We start from the raw sequence: 6689 nt of genomic DNA, 5'->3' as shown, positions 1-6689 counted from the left end.
AACTAGCCCTATGCCCAAGGCATTTGTCCAAAACAATCAGTGGCAATTGTTTAACATTGCAACTACCTGCTATGGTGTAATCAGTTGGGGCCAATGAGAAACTGACCAAAAATTTTTAAAAGGAATAAGTGGGAGATGAGATGTCAATAAGATATTTTGAAAAGCTCCTGCTGTGTTTCCAAGAATTCAGTGGGCTATATGTACGTGCAGGGCTGGGTGCACACCCAGGAAGACCTGAGAAGATCCTAAACTCTCACCTCTGGCTGACCTTGAAAGCCTGCACAAGAGGAAATGAAGGCTAAGGCAGAGTTGTAAGTTGCTTGGTGGAATATTAAAGACGTGCCTCAACACACACACAGTTCCTCAGCATATGGTGCAAAACTGAATGGTTCAAAGCTTTTAAAAAGGTCTCTTTTTAATTTTTTAAATAAATTTTTTAAAAATATGGAATAATTCATGAATCTGTGTGTATTCCTTGCACAAGGGTCAGATAATTTTCTCTGTATCATTTTAATTTTAGTGTATGTGCTGCCAAAGCAAGTACATGTCTAGGCAGATCTCTGTTCAATTATTAGCTGACCACTGAGATAACTAAGCAAAGTCTTCAGTTGTTGCACAGAACAAAGAACACAGATTTTACAGAATTAAGTCCAGAGAAGTCACTAAACAACCACCATCAACAACAAGCAACAACAACATCAAATCCCAGGGAGTAGGGAGAAAGGAATCTGATTTCCAGAAGTGCTATATTGTTCATTTATTTATTTATTTTTGTAGCAACAGGGTCTTCCTATGTTGCCCAGGCTGATCTCAAACTCCTGGGCTCAAACAATCCTCCTATATCAGCCTTCCAAAGTGCTGGGATTACAAGCATGAGCCACTGCACTCGGCCATGAAGTATGATGTTTGCTAGGCTAGGTATATTGAATGCATTTTGACTTATGATATTTTCAACTTAAAATGGGTTTATCAAGACATAATTCTATTTTGTAAGTTGAGGAGTATTTATATATGCATAATGGCAGTCCCCGAAGGATAGGATTAAGAAAAGGGGGAGAGAGAGATCCAAGATGGCTGATCACTAGCAGCTCGGGATTGCAGCTCCCACTGAAAGAGCAGAGAACGAGAGGACGCCACACTTTCAGATCAATTTTTGTTGCTCACACACCAGGAGATTCCCAGCGGAGGAGCCCCACCTGTCGCCAGCGTGACTCTTGAGGCCGGTGAGGCGGTTTTGCCGCTGCCTTGGTGTGGCGGTTCTTGGTGCGGAGTCAGAAAAGCACCATCAATCTTAAAGCCACTGTTTTGGCCGGAGCAGTGGGTTGCTCAGATTCTAGCGCCGGGAATCAACAAGTTGGACGTCCATTCAGAAACCCAACTATAAAGACGGTAATTATAAAGACCACAGATGGATAAATCTATAACGAAGGGAAGAAAACAGCCTAAAAAGGCTGAGAATACCCAAACTCAGAACGCCTCTCCCTCTACAGGGGATCACAGTTCCTCATCAGAAACAGAACAAGGCCTGATGGAGAAAGACTGTGTTCCATTAGCAGAAGCTGGCTTTAAAAAGTGGATGATAAGAAACTTCTGGGAATTAAAAGAACTTGTTCTAACCCAATGCAAAGAAACTAAGAACTTTGAAAAAAGGTTTGACGAAATGTTAACAAGAATACACAATTTAGAGAGGAATATAAGTGAATTAATGGAGCTGAAAAATACAACACGAGAATTTTGCGAACTATGCACAAGTTTTAACAGCCGAATTGATCAAGTAGAAGAAAAGATATCAGAGGTCGAAGACCAACTTCATGAAATAAAACAAAAAGACAAGATTAGAGAAAAAAGGATAAAAAAGAACGAGCAAAGTCTCCAAGAAATATGGGACTATGTGAAAAGACCTAATCTACGTTTGATAGGTGTACCTGAATGTGACGAAGAGAATCAATCCAAGCTGGAAAATACGCTTCAGGATATTATTCAGGAAAACTTTCCCAACCTAGCAAGGCAGGACAATATTCAACTCCAGGAAATACAGAGAACACCACAAAAATATTCCTCAAGAAGGCCAACCTCAAGGCACATAATTGCCAGATTCACCAGGGTTGAAATGAAAGAGAAAATACTGAGGGCAGCCAGAGAGAAAGGTCAGGTTACCCATAAAGGGAAGCCCATCAGACTCACAGCAGATCTCTCAGTAGAAACCCTACAAGCCAGAGGAGAGTGGGGGCCAATATTCAACATCCTTAAAGAAAAAAACTTTCAACCCAGAATTTTACATCCAGCCAAACTAAGCTTCATAAGCGAAGGAAAAATAAAATCTTTTGTGAACAAGCAAGCACTCAGAGATTTCATCACCACCAGGCCTGCTTTACAAGAGCTTTTGAAAGAACCACTACAAATAGAAAGGAACAACTAGTATCAGCCTTTCTAAAAAAATACCAAAAAATAAAGAACATCAACATATTTAAGAAATTGCATCAACTAACAGGCAAAACAGCCAGCTAACATTAAATGACAGTATCAAACACACATATATTGTTATTAATTTTAAATTTAAATTGACTAAATCCCCCAATCCAAAGACACAGACAGGCAAAAAAAGCCAAGACCCATTGGTATGCTACATCTAGATCCATCTCACATGCAAGGATACATAAAGACTCAAAACAAAGGGATGGTGAAAAATTTACCAACCAAATGGAGAGCTAAAATAAATAAATAGAAAGCAGGAGTTGCAATTTTTGCTGATAAAATAGATTTCAAAGCAATAAAGATCAAAAGAAGCAAAGAAGGATATTACATAAAGATAAAAGGATCAATGTAACAAGAAGAGCTAAAGATCCTAAACATATATGCACCCAATACAGAAATACCCAGATATATAAGACTTACAAAGAGACTTGGACCCCCACACAATAATAGCGGGAGACTTCAACATCAATATTAGATAGATCAATGAGACAGAATGTTAACATCGATATCCAGGACTTGAACTCAGATCTGGAACAAGTAGACTTAATTAACATTCATAGAACTCTCCACTTTAAATACACAAAATATACACTCTTATCAGTACTACATCACACGTATTTACAGGTTTAAATGAAATATTGGTTGGCTGCTTGTTAATTATTTTATTCCCTCATTTTTTTTTATGTCTCTATTATTAAACACAATTACAGGCATACCCAGTTTTAGACTGCATTCTAGCCCGGGCAATAAAGCAACACCCCTGTTCTCTCTCCCTCTTCCTCTTCCTCTTTCTTCCTTTCCTGTATTCTTTTTCTTTCTTTTTTTTTTTTTTTTAATTTTTTTTCTTCCAAAAAAAAAAAAAAAAAAAAAAAAGAAAAGGGGGAAAAGAATATTAGAAGAAATAGAGGGTGAAAACTTCCTGAGTTTGATTTTAAAAACATTAATCTAAATGTTTGAAAAATTTTATGAACTCCAAATAGGATAAACTAAAAAACAATTCACAACTAGGCACGTAGTAGTCAAACTGTTGAAAGTCAATGAGAATCATAAAAGCATCAAGAAAAGGGTGACTCATTACATACAATGAGTATGTAATTAGTCATAACCTTCAATAGAATTAACAGCTGAGTTACTATCAGAAAAGATGGTCATGATCCAGTTTTCCCAGCACTAATTTTTTTGCAAAGGCAATTCTTTCCCCCTCAACTTGAAACACTTGTCAAAAACATAAGGGCTTACTTCTGGACTCTTGATTCTATTCTATTGATCTAATATCTATCCTTATGCTAGTAATGCACTGTCTTGATTACTGTAGATTTTTTTTTTTTTTTTAGAGACAGGGTCTCACTATGTTGTCCAGGCTGGAGTGCAGTGGCTCTTCACAGGGGGGATCCACTACTGATCAGCACGGGAGTTTTGACCTGCTCCATTTCTGACCTGGGCCAGTTCACTGCTCCTTTGGCAACTTGGTAGTCCCCCGCTCCTGGGAGGTCACCACATTGATGCTGGACTTAATGTGGACACCTGATTGGCATAGTGCACTATAGCCCAGAACTCCTGGACTCAAGCGATTTCATTTCCCAGCCTCAGCCTCCCGAGTAGCTGGGACTACAGGCACGAGCCAACGTGCCCAGCAATTACTGTAGCTTTGTAGTAAGTTTTAAAACTGGGAAGTTGTCAGACCTCTAACTTGGTACATCTTTTTCCAGATTGTTTTAACTATGCCAAGTTTCTTAATTTTCATAGGAATTTTAGGGCCAGCTTGTCAGTTTTCATAAAACTACAGTCAGAATTTCGATAGGAATTGTGTTGACCCTGTAGATAATTTTTGAAAGAACTGGCATCTTAACAATATTAAATCCTAGGCATGGTGGCACATACCTGTAGTGCCAGGTACTTGGGAGGCTGAAATAGAAGGATCATTTGAGCTCAGAAGCTCAAGTCCACCCTGGGCAACATAGCAAGACCCTCGTCTCTAAAAACAAAAACAGCTGGGCGCGGTGGCTCACGCCTGTAATCTCAGCACTTTGGAAGGCTGAGGCAGATAGATCACCAGAAGTCAGGAGTTCGAGACCAGCCTGAACAACATGGAGGAAACCCTGTCTCTACTAAAAATACAAAAGTAACTAGGCGTGGTGGTGTATGCCTATACACCCAGCTACTCAGGAGGCTGAGGCAGGAGAATCACTTGAACCTGGGAGGCGGAGGTGGTGGTGAGCCGAAATCTCGCCCTTGTGCTCCATGGGCAACAGAGCAAAACTCCATCTCAAAAGAAAAAAAAAAAGCCAAAACCCACAATATTAAGTCTTTTTGATCCATGAATATGGAATGTCTTCCCATTTATTTAGGCCTTTGATTTCTTTCAACAATGTTGTGTGGTTTTCAGGATACACGTCTTGCAGTTTGTTTGTTTGTTTATTGATTGATTGATTGATTGATTTGAGATGGAGTCTGTCTGTCTCACAGGCTGGAGTACAGTGGCACGATAGCTCATTGCAACCTCCACCTCCTGGGTTCAATCGATTCTCGTGCCTCAGCCTCCCGAGTACCTAGGATTACAGGTATGTGCCACCACATCTGGCTAATTTTTGTGTTTTCAGTAGAGAAGAGGTTTTGACATGTTGGCCAAGTTGGTCTGGAACTCCTAACCTCAGGTGATCTGCCTGCCTCAGCCTCCCAAAGTGCGGGGATGACAGGTGTGAGACACTGTGCTCGGCCCAAAATTGGCATTCTTTAAATGTTTGGTAGCATTTACCAGTGAAGGCTGTAGATAGGTCATGCTATCCTATTTCTTTCTTTCTTTTTTTTTTTTTTGAGACAGAGTCTCACTCCATCACCCTGGCTGGAGTGCAGCGGCATGATCTCTGTTCACAGCACCCTCCACCTTCCGGGTTCAAGTGATACTCTGGCCTCAATATTCTGAGTAGCTGGGACTACAGGCTCATGCCACCACTCCCAGCTATTTTTTTTGTTTGTTTGTTTTGTATTTTTAGTAGAAATGGGGTTTCCATGTTGCCCAGGCTGGTCTTGAACTCCTGGCCTCAAGTGATCTGCCGGCCTTGGCCTCCCAAAGTGCTAGGATTACAGGCATGAGCCACCATGCCCAGCCTATCCTATCTCTTTGCATGTCTCACAGTTTTATCTTGAAAGCTGGACTTTTTTTTTTTTCTGAGATGGAGTCTGGCTGCATCACCAGGCTGGAGTGCAGTGGCGAGATCCCAGCTCACTGCAACTTCCGTTTTCTGGTTTCAAGCAATTCTGCCTCAGCCTCCCAAGTAGCTGGGACTACAGGCATGCACCACCACGCCTGGCTAATTTTTTGTATTTTTAGTAGAGACGGGATTTCACCATGTTGGCCAGGATGGCCTCGATCTCTTGACCTCATGATCTGCCTGGCCTCGGCCTCCCAAAGTGCTGGGATTATAGGTGTGAGCCACTGCACCTGGCTAGCTGGACGTTTTAGATAATACATTTTAGCAACTCTGACACTTGATTACCCCAACTCCAGCCAGGGGCTGTGGTTACTGTTGTTTGCTGATCATGTATTGCTTTGTGACTTAGTTGAACAAGTTTCACCATCACGATCCTCATCTCACACTATGCAGACTCTGACGTTCCTGCTCAGATTTTTTCTTTCTGTTTTTACCTTTTAACTTGGCTACCTAGGGGTCACCCCTGGGTCAACATAAGCCACTTAATGGTTAAAGGTTGTACTTGGCCAGGCATGGTGCCTCATGCCTGTAATCCCAGCACTTTGGGAGGCTGATGCAGGAGGATCACTTGAGCACAGGAATTCAAGACCAGCCTGGGCAACATAGCGAGACCCCATCTCTAAAAAAAAAAAAAAATTGACTGGGTGTGGTGGCTCATGCCTGTAATTCCAGTACTTTGGGAGGCCAATGCAGGAGGATCACTTGAGCCCAGGAATTCAAGACCAGCCTGGGCAACATAGCAAGACCCCATCTCTACAAAAATTAAAAAAAAAAAAAAAGGTGGTCATGGTGGTGCATGCCTGAAGTCCCAGCTACTCAGGAGGCTGAGGTGGGAGGATTGCTTGAGCTCAAGAGCTCAAGGCTGCAGTGAGCTGATCATGTCACTGCCCTCCAGCAGCCTGAGTGAGAGCAAGACCTCGTCTCTTTCTTTCTCAAAAAAAATTGTGCTTAAGCCCCTTGGCCAGTTAGATTTTTGCCCTTTCCCATCAGATGTGTGTGTGG

The 6689-nt window shown here is 41.6% G+C and overlaps 1 non-coding gene across 1 annotated transcript; it reads right to left on the bottom strand.

Moving 5' to 3' along the window:
* Positions 1–438: 438 nt before the first annotated feature.
* On the bottom strand, positions 439–544 carry LOC116537482. Its single transcript, XR_004263141.1, has one exon. It is a non-coding gene; the product is annotated as a U6 spliceosomal RNA (small nuclear RNA).
* Positions 545–6689: the final 6145 nt, after the last annotated feature.

Source organism: Sapajus apella, unplaced genomic scaffold (genome assembly GCF_009761245.1).
Source record: "Sapajus apella isolate SASKATOON/1434 unplaced genomic scaffold, GSC_monkey_1.0 scaffold110, whole genome shotgun sequence".
NCBI classification, from domain to species: domain Eukaryota; kingdom Metazoa; phylum Chordata; class Mammalia; order Primates; family Cebidae; genus Sapajus; species Sapajus apella.
The sequence above is the reverse complement of the archived record's forward strand: the minus strand, read 5'-3'. Positions and strand labels throughout refer to the sequence as shown.